General features: G+C 41.5%; 1 long non-coding RNA gene across 2 annotated transcripts in view; it reads right to left on the bottom strand.

Annotated features, from left to right (window-relative positions):
• LOC138744285 (uncharacterized) overlaps positions 1–16,471 on the bottom strand; it is a 36,631-nt gene that overhangs the window by 12,632 nt on the left and 7,528 nt on the right. For both annotated transcript variants that reach the window (XR_011345426.1, XR_011345425.1), the window contains exon 3: positions 15,835–15,872. This is a non-coding gene — a long non-coding RNA (uncharacterized lncRNA). The remainder of the gene's footprint in view (positions 1–15,834; positions 15,873–16,471) is intronic.

Below are 16,471 nucleotides of genomic sequence, written 5' to 3'. Positions count from 1 at the left end.
GGCCTCAAGCCAAGCAAATCACTAACTCTGTGCCTGTGTTTTTTAAATAGTCAAATGTCTAACTATTTACAATTGTGTTATTTGTTTTCATGGATCATGAGGCAACAATTAAGATTTCAATTAATGCCTTTTCCATGGAAATATTAAAACACAATGGAGCATTGACTCAGTTTTGCACATTGTAGAAGTTTAAATTAAATCTGAGGCACCCTCACTGTGAATTTAGCAAATAAGGCACATATTATTGAGTCTATTCATTCTTGATTTATAAGAACAGGTCAATGGAACATTTACCATGGATGGGAAATGTTATTAATGTCAAGGTCCATTATATTATTGTTAGATTTCTACCGGAGCTCTGTCAAGAATGTGCTGTATGGTTCCATCACTGTGTGGTACGGTTGCTGTAGAGCAGTGGTTCTCAACCTTTTTCTTTCCACTCACATACCACTTTAGGTATTCCTTATGCCATAGGTGCTCTGTTATTAGTAAGGGAATGCTTAAGGTGGGATGTGGGCGGGAAGAAAAAGGTTGAAAACCACTCTTTTAATCATACCTAATTGACTCGTTATGTGCATGGTTTCATAACTCCAAAGGAAATGGGCAAATTACAATATTTTCTCAAGCAAAATATTTCAGTACAATTGGGTCAAGAGCAGTGATTCTCAACCTTCCCTTCCCACTCACATTCCAGCTTAAACAATCCCTTACTAATTACAGAGCCCCGAATGCATAGGGATTACTTAAAGTGGTATGTGAGGGGAAAGAAAAAGGTTGAGACCAGAGGATTGTCTCAGAGGATTGGATCAGAGGACCACAAGAGCAGCAGAGAGGATCACTGGAGTCTCCCTCCCTCCCCCCCCCACCTCCCCTCCCAACCCCCTCAATTGATGTGAACTACTGGGATCATTGTCTGAAGCAACTTTCAGCTACTCCTGTTAGGAAAGAGATACAGGAGTATCAGAGCCAGAACCACCAGGCTGAGGAACAGCTTCTTCCCATGGACAGTGAAAATGCTGAATGACTGATGAACTGCTCATACTAAAATATCTGAGCCTGTACTATTTATTTAACAATATTTATTTATTTATATATGTAGAAAAGTACTGCATATGTATCGTTTGACTCTGTGTGTGTTATTGTTTGGCTGGATGAATGTTTGCGTGTTTTTGTACCAAGGACTGGAGAACGCTGTCTTGTTGTTCAATTGGATGATAATGAACTTGAATTTGAACTTGAAGACTGAAACTTCCCAACTCCACCCAAATGCAGCAACAACAAAAAAACCTGCTGGAGGAACTCAGTAGGTCGAGCAGCATCAGGAGGAGAGAAAGAATTGTCATAGAGATGTACAGGATGGAAATAGGCCCTTCAGCCCAATATCCATGCCAACCAATCGATTTGGTCTCTGTTCTTCATCACTTTTCCTATCCACTTACCTGTCTTTTAAACATTACTAATGTCCCTGCTTCTACCCTTTCCTTGAGCACCCTGTGCACAAGGAAGGACCCCTCTCACCAGCTCCACTGTTTTGTATGATAGAAGTTTGTGAAAGCAATATTTAGGAAGATGTGAACCATGTGCATGCTCAACAATCTCAAGGGCACAGTCTACTATTCCAAACTTAAAATGGGCCTCAGATCTTCCAGTTGAGGCTGAACTTTATATGCACATCATACAAACTAATCCAGGGCATTCAGTGTTCTCATTGTGGTGTCCTCTACATCACTGAGACCAGCACTGATTGGCTGACCGCTTTGCTGGACACCTATGCCATGTAGGTCTAAACTTGAGCTTCCTGTAGCCAACCACTTTAACTCCTACCCAACCATCCCTACAGTGACATGTCTGTTCTCGGCCTCATCCATTGGATGACAGGAGCACTGGACACTCAATGACTTACTTTTGCTTCTCTTTCTCTGACCACAAGGGGTGCCAGGCAATTTCTGCTGATGGTGAATGTTTTTCTGCCTTACAGCAAGCTAAATGCAATTTTGTGTCACATGACATCTGTTTTATTACATGACAAAGAATCTTGAATCATTGTAAGTGTGAGGCCAAACAGAAACAAGAGGAACACATCACATTTTCTATCAACAGCCTTAAACCTAATGCCATGAACATTGACCTCCAACTACAGCTAATGCCCACCCCCATCTTATTCCACTGTTCCCATCTCTTCTTTACCCACACCTCCTCTTTTTTTTCTCTATCTTTCTAACTTTTCCCATGTCCCTTCCCAATGTTTTTCCTTTGATTTGTTACTCTACCTCCTATACTATCAACTCGGCCCCTCCCAGTTTCTTTCCTTTTTTCAGTAGGGAAGCAATGCTATACAGTGTCAGGTTCGAATCCCCCACTGTTTGTAAGGAGTTGGTACGTTATTTCCGTGTCTGCATGGGTTTCCTCCAAGTGTTCCAGTTTCTTCACCCACCGTGCAAAAATGTATGGGGGTTGTAGGTCTCATGGGCCAGAAGGGCCTGTTACCATGCTGTATTTCTAAAATTTAAATGTTAGAATTGTCAATTTCACCCATTCTGTATTAGTCTTGATAAAGGGTTCACACCTGAAACATTAACTGACCATTTCTACCCTTGGATGTTATCTGGCCTGCATAGTCTTAAAGCAGACAAAAGTTGAAGTAAATCATGTATATTACATTTTTAATGTATTATTATGTGACAATAAAAGGAACCTTAGAGTTAGTGGAACGGTAAACGCAATGCTATTATAGGAACATAGGAAGTAGGAACAGGAGTAGGCCAAAAATGGCCCATCGAGCCTGCTCCGCCATTCAGTACGATCATGGCTGATCTAATTTATGACCTAACTCCACCTACCTACCTTCTCCCCATATCCCCTAATTCCTCTATCATGTAAAAATTTATCTAACCAAATTTTAAATATGTTTAATGAGGCAGCCTCAACCACTTCCCTGGTTAGAGAATTCCAAACATTCACTACTCTCTGGGAAAAACTATTTTTCCTCATCTCTGTCCTAAATTTACTCCCCCGAATCTTGAGACTGTGTCCTCTTGTTTTAGTTTCCCCGGCCAGCTCAAAAACCTTCCTACATCTATCCTAGCCATACCCTTCATAATCCTATATGTTTCTATAAGATCTCCTCTCATTCTTCTGAACTCGAGCGAATACAATCCTAGACGATTTAATCTTTCATCATAAGTCAACCCCTTCATCCCAGGGATCAACCTAGTAAACCTCCTCTGGATCATCTCCAAAGCCAGTATATTCTTCCTCAAATATGGAGACCAGAACTGGACACAGTACTCCAGGTGCGGTCTCACCAGTACCTTATACAGTTGCAACATTACCTCCGTACTCCTGAATTCAATTCCTCTAGCGATGAAGGCCAACATTCCATTTGCCTTCTTAATAACCTGCTGCATCTGCAACCTAACTTTTTGCGATTCATGCACAAGCACTCCCAAGTCCTTCTGCACAACAGCATGCTGTAGTTTTTCACCCTTTAAATAATATTCAGCTTTTTTATTTTTCTTGCCAAAGTGGATAACCTCACACTTACTAACATTGTACTCCATCTGCCAGACCTTTGCCCATTCATCCAGCTTAACTATATCCCTCTGCAGACTCTCCACATCCTCATTACAATTTGCTCTTCCACTCAATTTGGTGTCATCTGCAAACTTGGCTACACCACATTTTGTCCCCTCCTCCAAGTCATCAATGTAAATGATGAACAGTTGTGGGCCTAACATTGACCCCTGCGGCACCCCACTTACTCTCTGCCAACCTGAAAAACTCCCATTTATCCCAACTCTCTGCCTCCTGTCAGACAACCAATTTTCAATCCAGGCCAATATACTTCCCCGGACTCCACTTTCCTGTAACTTACTGATAAGTCTCTTGTGTGGCACCTTATCAAACCCTTTCTGGAAATCCAAATATACATCAACCTGTTCCCCTCTATCCACCGCACCCATTATATCCTCAAAGAATCCTAACAAGTTTGTCAAACAATATCTTCCCTTTCTAAAACCATGCTGCGTCTTACGTCTTTAATGACGGCTTCAAGCATTTTTCCAACGACAGACGTCAAGCTAATTGGCCGATAATTTCCAGTCTTCTGCCTACATCCCTTCTTAAAAAGTGACATGACATTTGCTGTCTTCCAGTCTGCTGGGACCTGCCCAGAATCCAAGGAATTTTGGTATATGACCACCAATGCATCAACTATAACTTCTGCCATTTCCTTCAGAACTCTTGGATGCATATCATCAGGACCAGGTGATTTGTCTGGCTTTAGTCCCATTAGTTTCTCCATCACTACTTCCTTTGTAACAACTATTTTATCAAGGCCCTCCCCAACATTCGCATCCTTAACTCCGCACTTGGGCATGCTGGACATGTCTTCCACCGTGAAGACTGACACAAAATAAAACGACACTGTATATATTTGAAAAGGAAAATGTATGTATCTTGATCAATGTGGTTTATAGTGTGAAAAATAAAAAAATAAAAAATAAAAAGACTGACACAAAATTTTTGTTTAATGCCTTGGCCATTTCCTCATTTTTTGCTACCAGTTTTCCTTTCTCATACTCCAAGGGTCCTATGTTAACTCTGACCACCTCTTCCGTTTTATATATTTATAAAATTTTTTGCTTTCTGTTTTTATATTTTGTGCCAATTGACTTTCATAATCCTTTTTCCCATTTCTTATTACCCACTTTGTAACCCCTTGTTATCTCTTAAAGTTTTCCCAATCTTCCAGTTTCCCACTGCTCTTTGCAGCTTTGTACACCTGCGTCTTCAATTTTATACTCTCCTTTATTTCCTTTGTTAACCACAGTTGATTTTCCCCTCCCTTGCTGCCCTTTTTCCTGACCGGAATATATTTTTGTTGAGGATTACAAAATATTTCTTTGAAAATCTTCCGCTGTTCCTCAACTGTTTCATCAATTAGCCTGTGCTCCCAGTCCACTCTGCCCAATTCCTCCCTCATCCTACAGTAGTCACCCCTGTTTAAGCATAATATATTAGTTTTAGATCTAACTATTTCCCCTTCCATCTGAATGAGAAATTCAATCATACTATGATCGCTATTTCCCAGATGGTCTGACTATTACATCATTTACTCTACCTATCTCATTGCACAACACTAGATCCAGGAGAGCATTTTCTCTTGTGGGTTCCTTAACATGCTGCTCAAGAAAGATATCGCGGATGCATTCTATGAAGTCCTTTCCAGACTCCCACGACCAACTTGATTTTCCCAATCTATGTGGAAATTAAAGTCCCCCATGACTACTGCCGTATCATTATTACATGCCTCACTTATCTCTCTATTTATTTCCTGTGCCACTAAACTATTGTTATTTGGTGGGTGATAGATAACACCCTCCAATAATTTTTTCCCTTTGTTATTCTTTATCTCTACCCAAATGGACTCAACATTATGTTCTTTTGATCTTATATCATCCCTCACTACTGCCTGGAGCTCATCTTTGATTAAGAGTGCAACTCCACCTCCCTTACCATCCTGTCGATCTCTTTGCACCACCTGATACCCTTGAAAGTTTAATTCCCATTTAGGGTCACCTTGTAGCCATGTTTCCGTGATGGTGACCAAATCATAGGCATGGGTACCGATTTGTGCCTCAAGTTCACTAACCTTATTTCTAATACTGCGGGCATTCAGATAAAGTGCCCTTATGCTCTTTGTCCTTTTAATATCTAGTGACTTCTGTAACCTTTTCTTTTGATTTTTCTGCCCACTATTTTTCTTTGTAATTTTTTTAACACTATAATTGACCCGAAAACTCACTGGACCATCTGATTTTTTTTTTACTTTCTCCTCCGAACATTACTTTTCCTATTTTACTTTTCCTGGCCATTACTTTATCTTCCCTACCCTTTTCCCTGTCACTCTGGTTCCCATACCCCTGCCAAATTAGTTTAAACCTTGCCCCACTGCTGTACCAAACATACTTGCCAAAATGTTGACACCTTTTGGATTTAAGTGCAACCCGTCTTGTAAAGATCATGCCTTCCCCAAAGGAGATCCCAATGATCCAAGAAGCCAAATCCTTGCCTTGTACACCAGCACCTCAGCCACATGTTCATTTTCCTTATCCTTACATTCTTTTCATCACTTGCATTTGGAACAGGTAGTAATCCCAAGATCACCACCCTAGCGTTCCTGTCTTTCGTCCCAGCTCATTGTAATCCATTTTCATTACCTCCTCACTTTTCTTGTCAATGTCGTTTGTACCCATACCAAGAGATCAGGCTGCTCTCTCTCTCCTCTCAGAATATTTTGGACCCGATTTGTGATTATCTCGTACCCTTGCACCAGGGAGGCAGCACACCATGCGGGTATACTTATCTGGCTCACAGAACCTCCTGTCTGTACTCCTGACAATGGAGTCCCCAATAACTACTGCATTCCTCCTTTTCCTTTTCTTCTGCACCACTCTGCCAGGCTCATTGCCATTGACCTGGTGCCTGTGGCCATCTTGTGTCCGGTTATCTCCCTCAACAGAATCCAACACAACATAACTGTTGCTGAGTGTCACTGGTGTGCTCTCTGTTTTTCTCGCTTTTTTCTTTCCTTCCCCTGACGGTTTCCCACTTACCTGACACGGGTTCTGGAGTATTTATCGCCCTGAAAGTTGAGTCGATTAACTCCTCACTCTCCCTTACAAGCACCAGTGACCCAGGTTCGAATCCAGTACTGTCTATAAGGATGATCTCCCCATGTTGACCTGGGTTTCAAGTCAAATCAAGTTTATTGTCATCTGATTGTACAAGTACAACCTGACGAAATAGCGTTCTCTGGTCCTCGGTACAAAATGTGCACACACAAACCAGACATAACACACATACAGACAAATAATACATATGCTGAACATGTATTTTATCTATGTAAAAAAAAATTCCTCCTGTATCTCTTCCCTCCAGGTGCTCTGGTTTCTTCCCTTATTTCAAAGATGTACAGGGTGTGCAGGTTAATTGATCACATGGGTGTATTTGGCCAGAAGGGCCTGTTACCGTGTCGTATCTCCAAATTAAAAATAATAAAATGAAATTCTTTGTTTACTTAAACCCAAAAATTTTGATTATATTGAATGATTCATAACTTTGAAAGCATTTAACAGTCTCTAAAATGGCTCTCAAGGACAATTAGAAGAAGTCAATAAATACTGGACTTGTTACCAATAAAATGAAATAAAACTCAAATGAAAAGAAATAAACTTTACAAAATATAACTGTCAGTGTAAGATATGAAATCACTAGTCAAGAAGTCCACAGCAAGTTCTCTCAAATAGCACTGTTAGAAGGATAGATGATCTCATTTCATAATGTTATAAACATCACCAGGACTTGATATTAGCACCCGACTCTTCTAAATATTGCCATGAGATCTGTGATGTTAACGTGAAACAAAAAGTTTAAATTTCGACCAAAGATAACACTAGATTGGTTCGGCACTAAATGTCAGGCTAAATTTTTGTGCTTGAATCTCTGCAGTGGGACCTGAGAATCCAGATCCTCTTGACTCAGAGATGAGAATACTGGTGATGAAGCCAAAACCTCTGTGTGCACACATATGCTATGCGTGTAAGTGCTGGCAACCAGTAATGTCCTTGTCTAACATACAGAATGGTACAAAGAAGCAGAGGATAAGCTCACCACTTTTGTAAAAATCAAAGCACTCCACATTTATCTGGAGAATGCAAAGAGAAAAGCCGATTTTCCCCTTTTTATTCTGCCTTTGATTCATTTCCCAATTCTGCGATTGTTCTGAGATGTAAAATTCAGACAATTCATGCTCAGGAAATGAGTCAGATTTGCTAAACTTTCTCAGTTCATTCCTCTGGGCTTCATGTCAAAATGCAGCTCTTTCCAAATTGAATTTAGCAGAACTCAGCCAAATGATGTTGAAATGAGGGAGACATTACAGTTTTTGCCGAGGTATGCCTTCATTGCAAAAGCAAATTCTTACAAATGCCTCAAGCACAAAATGAAAATGGAAAATGTTGAAAATATTCAGCAAGTCAACTGCCTGTTGCCAGAACTCACACGGAAATCCAGGATTTTCTGGTTTAATTCCAGCCCTAGAGTTCGTTGTAGGAGCACTTCCGATACAGTTCCATCTGATCAGCTCCACTTTTATCTGGGATCTCTAGATTTGTTGCACCTTTGCACAGGCTTTTGTGCATTGTGCCTTTAAAAAGGGACTCTCTTTTGTTTCTCTTTTTCTCTTACAGTAAGGGGTGCCAGGCAACACGAATGGTGACTCTGCCTTACGGCAGGCAGAAGGTAATTTCGTGTAATATTACATGTTTTGTACTTTTATATGACAATAAAGGAGTCTTAATTTCAAAGAATTTTATTTCTGGGATGGGGAAAAAAGTGAATGGAAATATTATGGCCAAGAATCTCCACTAAAGTGTCAATGGATATTTATAATGTTAAGAGCATTTTTCATCTGAGTGAACAATTTGATATCCTGGGCCAAGGCCTGGGTTGAATCCATTTGGAACCCACTGGCATATTGTAACTGCTTCAGAAGGGCATCCCTTGCAGGACTTTCATTTGGGGTGAATTGACCACATTCTTCAGTTCATTCAGCAGCTGATGTTTGAACTGGGGCAAAAATTTCAAACTGCGCCAAGGATTCTAGGAGAGGATGAGCAAATTTAAGTCTTTGGGAATCACTATCTCAGAGGATCTTTCCAGGACCCAATACACTAATGACATCGTGAAGAAAGCACATCAGTGCCTCTACTTCCTCAGTAGTTAGCGGAGGTTTGGTATGACATTGGGATCCCTGGCAAACTTCAATAGATGTGTGGTGGAAAGTGTGCTGACCAGCTGCATTATGGCCTGGTATGGGGACACCAATACCCCTGAGTGGTAAGCCTTGCAAAAGTAAGTGGACACAGCCCAGGACAACACAGGCAAAATCCTCCCCACCATTGAGAGCATCTACAGGGAACACTGCTTTTGGAGAGCAGCAACAATCACCAAAGATCCACACCACCCAGCACATGCTCTATTCTCACTGCTACCATCAAGAAAGAGGTATGGGTGCCACAAGACTCACACACCAGGTTCAGGAACAGCTGCTACCCCTCCACCATCAGATTCCTCAAGGACAAACTCAATCAGGGACTCATTTAAGAACTTTTACTTTTGCACTATTGTTTTTTTTTTCTCTCTGTAGTGCACAGTTTTAAAAATTTCTTTATTCACTTACATGTGTACTTTGTGTACAGTTTTTTTTGCACTAATAATAAGTGGTAATTCTGCCTCGCCTGCAGGAAAAAGAACCTTAGGGTTGTTTGTGATGTGATACTCTGACAATAAAAGTACTAAACCCTCCTTACCTTGTAATCCTCTATTTTATTTCCATCCATGTGCCTAAGAGTCTCTTAAATGCCCCTAATGTTTCAGCTTCTAGGCACCCACAACTCTGTGCAAAAAATCTATTCCTGCCCTGGGAAAAAGGTGGTGGCTGTCCACTCTATCTATGCCTCTCATAATCTTGTAAACCTCTATTGTCTCTTTTCACCCATCTACGCGCCAAAGAGAAAAGTCCCTGCTCTGCTAACCTTGCTTCATAAAACTTATTTTCCAATCCAGGCAACATCCTGGTAAAGCTCCTCTGCACCCTCTCCGTAGTTTCCACATCTTTCCAATAATGTGGTGACCAGAAATTAACACAATAGTGGGTGTGGTCTCACCAGAGATTTGTAGAGTTGCAATATGATTCTTGAACTCAACCCCCCCCTATTAATGAAGCTCAACATCCCATAGGCATTTTTAACTATCTTATCAACCTGTCCATCAACCTTGAGAGATGTATGGATTTGGACTCCCAGGTCCCTCTGTTCATCCACACTCTTAAGTAACCAACCATTAACCCTTCTGGTTTGACCTTCCAAAATGCATCACTTCACACTTCCATCTGCCATTTTTCTGCCCAACTCCTTCAACCTTTGTATAATCGGCAAACCTGCTGGCCAATGACCTTCATCAAGGTCATTTATAAAAATCATAAAGAGCAGGGGGTCCCAGAACAGATCCCTGCAGAGCGCCACTAGTCACTGACATCCAGGCAGAATACTTTCCTTCCACTACTACTTTCTGCTTTCTACTTGCAAGCCATTTTTTTAAATTCACACAGCCAGTGTTCCATGGATCCCCTACCTTATGACTTTCTGAAGCCATATGTCAAATGCCTTACTAAAATCCATATAGACCATATCAACAGCCTGAACTCATCAATTCTTTTGTTACTTCCTCAAACAACTCAATTTAGCTCGTGAGGCACGACCTTCCCTTCACAAAGCCAGGCTGACTATCCTTGAGTAGACTGTACTTCTCCAAATGTTCGATCCTATCTTTAAGAATCCTCTCCAATAGTTTGCACACCACTAATATATGTTTGGGGCTAGGTCCAAGAGCTTGATAGCCTTGGCTCAACTTCTTGTGAAGATTCCTGATAAAGGAAATGTTCTTTCCAGAATATGGAGAAACTATCCATGAGTCTACACTCTTCCTCCAGCATTTTGGTGTGTTTACAGACTGACCGTCTCTCTCAACATGGATGCAATCCAAGTTGCTTTAGAACAAGAGCACCAACAGCTATGGCCTCCCTGGTTCAGGAAGAAGCTTTGGAATATCACAGCTGTAGAATTGTGCAGTATGATGCTTTCAGAATAGGAATTGGACAGGTACAAAGTCAAATACTCAGCAGGCTGGAACTGAGTTGATTCCACAAGAAATCATCACGGGCTCTAAGCTGAATAGTAACTCTTGGTGTTGCAAAAATTCTATAATTTAAAAAAATAGATAATTTAGACCAGCTATTCTCAATGGTCACGGGATGGGGGGGGGGGGGTGGTTGGTCACAGCACACTGAAGGGGGACTGAAATTATAATTTTTTTTAATGCAGTCGGTAGGCGAGAAATATGGAGGAAACCATCTAAACGACTGCTTCACAGGGAAGTGGGCCCATAAATGTTGAACAGGTCCTAAGAGGAGGGTGGGTCATAGCCCAAAAAAAGGTTGAGAATGGCTGATTTAGTCCATAATTCTTGTTCCAGCTCTTTGTATTCAATGAAGGATGAGAGGTGACTTAATAAAGGTATATAAGATAATGGAAAACTAAGATAGGGTTGACAGCCATCACCTTTTTCCTAGGGCAATAATAGCAAATACCAGAGGACATCTGTTTAAGGTCAGGGAAGGAAAGTTTCAGGGATAGTCAGAGATAAGGATTTTACACAGGGTGGTGGTGGATGCCTGGAATGAATTACCAGGGGTGGCGGTGGAGGCTTGTACAATCAAAAGACCCTTAGATAGGCACTTAACCTCAGAGGAAAAAGTCTAGTTTCAATTACTGTGTCTAAACCCCTCATAATTTTGTATAGCTCTTCCAAATCTCCCCTCATTCTTCTAAACTCCAGGGAATAAAGTCATAACCTGTTTAACCTTTCCCTGTAACTCAGTTCCTGAAGTCCCGACAACATCTTATTAATCTTCTCAGCACTCTTTCTATCTTACTGGTATATTTCTTGTAGGGAGGTGACCAAAACTGCACACAATACTCCAAATTTGGCTTCACCAATGTCTTACACAGCTCTTCAGAATCAGAATTCATTGTCATGAACATGTCATGAAATTCGTTGTTTTGTGGCAGCGTCACAGTGCGAACATGATATAGACTAACTTACAAAATAAATAAAAATAGTGCAAGAAAAAGTGAGACAGTGTCTGTGGTTCATTATTCATTCAGGAATCTGATGGCAGAAGGGAAGAAGCTGATCTTGTGTCTCTTTAACAATCTCTCCCTCCCTTCTCAAAGTTCCTGTAAGTCTTCCTCTGCCCTTTCAGAAACTATTTCAAGTTCAAATAACTTTTAAATATAATTTAGTTTTATTTACATTATAAACAATTTAGACATGCAGCACAGTAACAGCGTGGCGCTAAACGTGCCACCCAACAGTTTTTGCTGTAAATTTGTCTCCAGTCACTGCCAGGGATACCTCAAACTTCTTGTCAGCTTCCTATGCTATGTAAAAAATAGTCACAACCTCCACATCAGTGTAGTGAGAAGTATTAAACTTGTCAAGGCAAGAGTTTTACTTTCATGAATAAGAATTCCTAAAGTAGATAGCGCCATTGTTTTCCCATGAGTATGATTCACTTCCAGATTCATTTACCTCAATCTACAGCTCTTCAAGACCACAAAAATGAAATTTTACAACACGTGTAATTCGCAAACGCACTTGAGAAACTCACCAGGTCACACAACATCTTTAGAAAGTAAGGAGTGACCATTGTTTCAGTCCTGAGCCCTTCATTCGTGTATGAGCAAATCTGTACAACATGTTTCAGCGCGAGATGTGCTCATGCTAAATGTTAGTCTTGCTCACAGAAAAGCAAATTAAATAAATCCATGGGTGTGGCTCATCAGTGCAGGATATTTGTAAATTATAAATCTGATATTTGAATGTGAAAAGTAACAGCAAAAATGTCAGAATCCAAGTAAACAATAAATTCAAATTCCAGTGGCCAACTACAGTACAAAAGAGTCATTTTGACATATCATTATCATCTTTAGGACTCCACGGCTGAAGATCTGAGGAATGGGAGATCAGTTTGGACAAAAGGGGTAAGCCATTCGCTCAGAGGGCAGTGTACCTTTGAAGATCTCCACACTGGCACTCAGTCATTGTGTTCAGTCAAAACAGAGTCACAGAAGCATACAGCTTGGAAACAGGCTCTTTGGCCCAATGTGTCGATGTTGACCAAAATGTCTCACTCACACTAGTCCTACCTGCCTGTATTTGGCTCATATCCCTCTAAACCCATCCTATACACATATCCATCCAAGGTTTTCTTAAACATTGCAATAGTATCTACCTCAACCATCTCCTCTGGTGGCCCGTTCCATACACCCACCACCCTCTGTTTAAAAAAGTCACCCTTCAGGTTCCTGTTAAATCTCAGCCTGGTGGTGTTGGCTCTGACACCCCTCGTGTCTCTTTCCCGATAGGAGCATCCGAAAGTGCAGTGGGCAAAAGACTCTCTGTGTTCACCCAATCTTTTTCTCTCATGATTTTACACACCTCTCTGTGATCACCCCTCATCCTCCTGTGTTCCAAGGAATGCTCAACCTCTCCCTCTAGCTCAGGCCCCAACCACCACCCCCCCCCCCCCCCCGCCCCAAATCTTGGCAACATCCTCATAAAAAGAACTATAGATTTTTGGATATTAAGGGAATTGTGGCCTGAAAGCTCAACAGTCTGAAACCAACACCTAATAGCCTGAATAAGCCTGGGATTGTCTGATCTCGGAAGCTAAGGACTGGTCAGTACTTGGAGTCATATATTATTTGTTTTTTGAATGAATAAATAAAAGTTTTTAAAAAAAGAAACACCAGGAGCTGTAGGCTTCTGTGAGGGGCACTGGACAAAGTGGCAACTCTCTGTCTGCTTATGTAGTATTTTGTGACAATAATGAAACCTTTAATCAAGCAATATTGGGGAGACACAAGGGTCAGCAGATGCTTGAATCCGAGTGAAAAACAAACTGCTGGAGGAAAAATAGAGGGTTACAGGTGAGAGGTAGGGAAGGTTTTGTTTGAGAGTAGGTTTATATAGGTCAGTACAATATGAAGGGCCCGTCCTGTGCTATCATGTTCTATGTTCTATGTCATCAGCATCTGTGAGATTCAGAAGTTAAGAGCAAGTTCTGCAAAGCAGAGGAGAGAGTGTGTATTGGTGAACCATCCGAGAGGTCTCTCACCAATTTTTACAGATGAAAAGTATCCTCTCTGGATTCAGGAACTGCTCTCCCCAAGACTGCAAGAGTTCTGAATGCAGCTCAGACCATCACACAAAGCAACAACCTTTCCATTGGCTCCATCTATTCCTCTCACTTTCATGGCAAAGCCTCCAACATATTAAAAGACTTATCCCGTTCACACTCTCTTCTACCCCTCTTCCATCAAGTGGACGATAATTCCAGATTCAAGAGCCATTCCTTTCCTGCTGTTAGCAGTCCTCTAACTGGACCTCTCATTGGTAAAAGATGATGTCCTTGCACTGTTTAAACGCCACTTTTCTCTATACCCTACTCTTTGTCTTTGTTACACTATACCCTTCACTCTTTGGTTCTCTGTAACATGACACCCTGCACCCTTACTACACGACCTCTTGTGCACAAGTATGAGTTGACTTGCTTGGGTAGCACACCATACAATGTTTTTCACTGCATCTCAGTGCATATGACAGTAAACAATTCAATGTTTGGAACTGTATTCATGAAGGAAATTGAGGGCCCTGGGGCCTTTCCAATGGGAATGGATGTGTAGGGAACAGGACATCCACATTGAAGCTGAGAATAGCACCAGAAAATGGGGCTGAAGATGAGTCATCCTGGTGCAGAAAAAGAACCCAGTTGATCACATATTCACCAAGTTTGACACATGCCTGACCCTCTAAACCTGTTCACAGAAGCCACTCGTGCTGTACTACCAAGGGCAATTATTCTCAGCAAATGAGCGCCTCTCACACTAGGGACAAGTGGGGGGGAGGGGGTGGGGGGGAGAGCTAGCGAAACAAGAAATGCCATCAAGGAGGCCATTTGTTGCCTTGTGGTTATACCAGCACTTTGAAAGTGGATCCAAACCTACTTGTTTCTTCTGCAGATCTGCCATGTCTTTCATTTTTAAACGTAATAACTCATTCTTTATTCCACCCCTCCCAACTTTTCAGGTGGTCCAGTTCTTAGCATCCCACTGAGTGAAAACATTTACCTCTTTAACCCTCTATTTTTTGTGTTACTTATCTTGTCATTTTTCCCTATTTTAGACCATTGGAAGTAATTCTTCCACCCTCGTCATTTTAAATGCCTCCAGTTAAATCACAAGAAGACGTCCCTTTTCCTCAAGTCCATGACTTTGATGAACTGGCTTTATCCCTGGGACCATTCTGATAAATTTTGTCAATAGAACTTGAGAATTCAAGGAATGGGTACCCAGAAATAGAATTTTGAACACTACAAGCCCTTCCAGCCAATGATGTTGTACTGACCTTTCTAAATTCACTCTATGGTCAAGCCAACCCTTCCCAACCTCACAGCCCATAACCCTCTATTTTTCTTACATCCATGTACCTGTCTAAGAATCTTGTATATGTCCCTATTGTACCAGCCTCCAGCCTCCACCACCATCCCCAGTAACGCACCCACCACACTCTGTGTAAATAACCCCTTAACCTTCCTCCCCTCACCTTAAACCAATGTCCTCTGGTACATGTTATTGTCACCCAAGGGAAAAGGTGCTGGCTGTCCACCCTATCTATTCCTCTCATGGACAGAGCCATCTAACATAATATTAAACAGTGATTTATGAAGATCAGGCATAACATCTTGAATTTCATATTCTAAAAGGTGATTTTAATTCCACACGCACAAATATGGGTCAAACGCAGGGAATTGGGACTAGCTTAGATAAGTATCTAAGATGGGCCAAGGGGCCTATTTCTGTGCTGTATGAAATGAACCCTGTGTCACCAAAACCAATTTGCAGGCTTGTCTTTTGACTTTTCCCATCGAATAATGGGAGTGAATCCACCCCATACAAAACCCTCTCAGTGAAGATCAAGATGAAAATTCAGTGCGAGTAGCAAATGACCCTTTGACACGTTTATTCAGGAGTTCAGCACTCATGTGATTTTAAAAAGGTTCTAATCTTTAACTCTCAGCAACAAATTTTAAATGAACAATTGTGAGAGAGAAACCGCAACAACAATTACCTGAAGAAATTCACTTACTGGGAGACTTGACAAGAGCGACTTCCTCTGCTGTTCCACTGAAGAGGAAGTTGAATTAAAATTAATGTCTGGAATTAAACATTTGATGCTACTTATCAATTATAACATTAAGGATACTTCCATATCATATTAATTATTAATGAAGAAAGTTCATTTACATTCTATAGAAGAGAAATTAAAGACTCGATCTTCAACTTACCAAAAAGTCTCTCAATGCAGAGCTACAGATGAGAGGCATAGGTTTAATGGTGGAAAATGTCCAACTGCTTGCAACTAGACTGGGTAGACATGGGACAAGTGAACCTGAGTGAGCAGCCCCTGCCGCCACTGAGATAGACCCACTCCCCACTGTCACCACTGTGAACTGATTCATTGCTCACTGTCACCTCTGGGAATAGCCCACTGCCCATTATCACCTCTGGGGACTGGCCCACTGCCCACCTTCACTACTGGGAATATCCCAATGCCCAATGTCGCCACTGGAAATCTGCCCACTCTGATGGTCACCACTGGGGCCAGCCCATTGCCCCCACTGGGGACTGACCCACTATCACCACAGGGAACAGGCCCACACTCACCACTGGGAACCAACCCACTACCACCACTAGGAACAAGCCCACACTCACCACTGGGAACT

This window comes from Narcine bancroftii, chromosome 10 (genome assembly GCF_036971445.1).
Source record: "Narcine bancroftii isolate sNarBan1 chromosome 10, sNarBan1.hap1, whole genome shotgun sequence".
Classification (NCBI taxonomy): Eukaryota; Metazoa; Chordata; class Chondrichthyes; order Torpediniformes; family Narcinidae; genus Narcine; species Narcine bancroftii.
The sequence above is the reverse complement of the archived record's forward strand: the minus strand, read 5'-3'. Positions and strand labels throughout refer to the sequence as shown.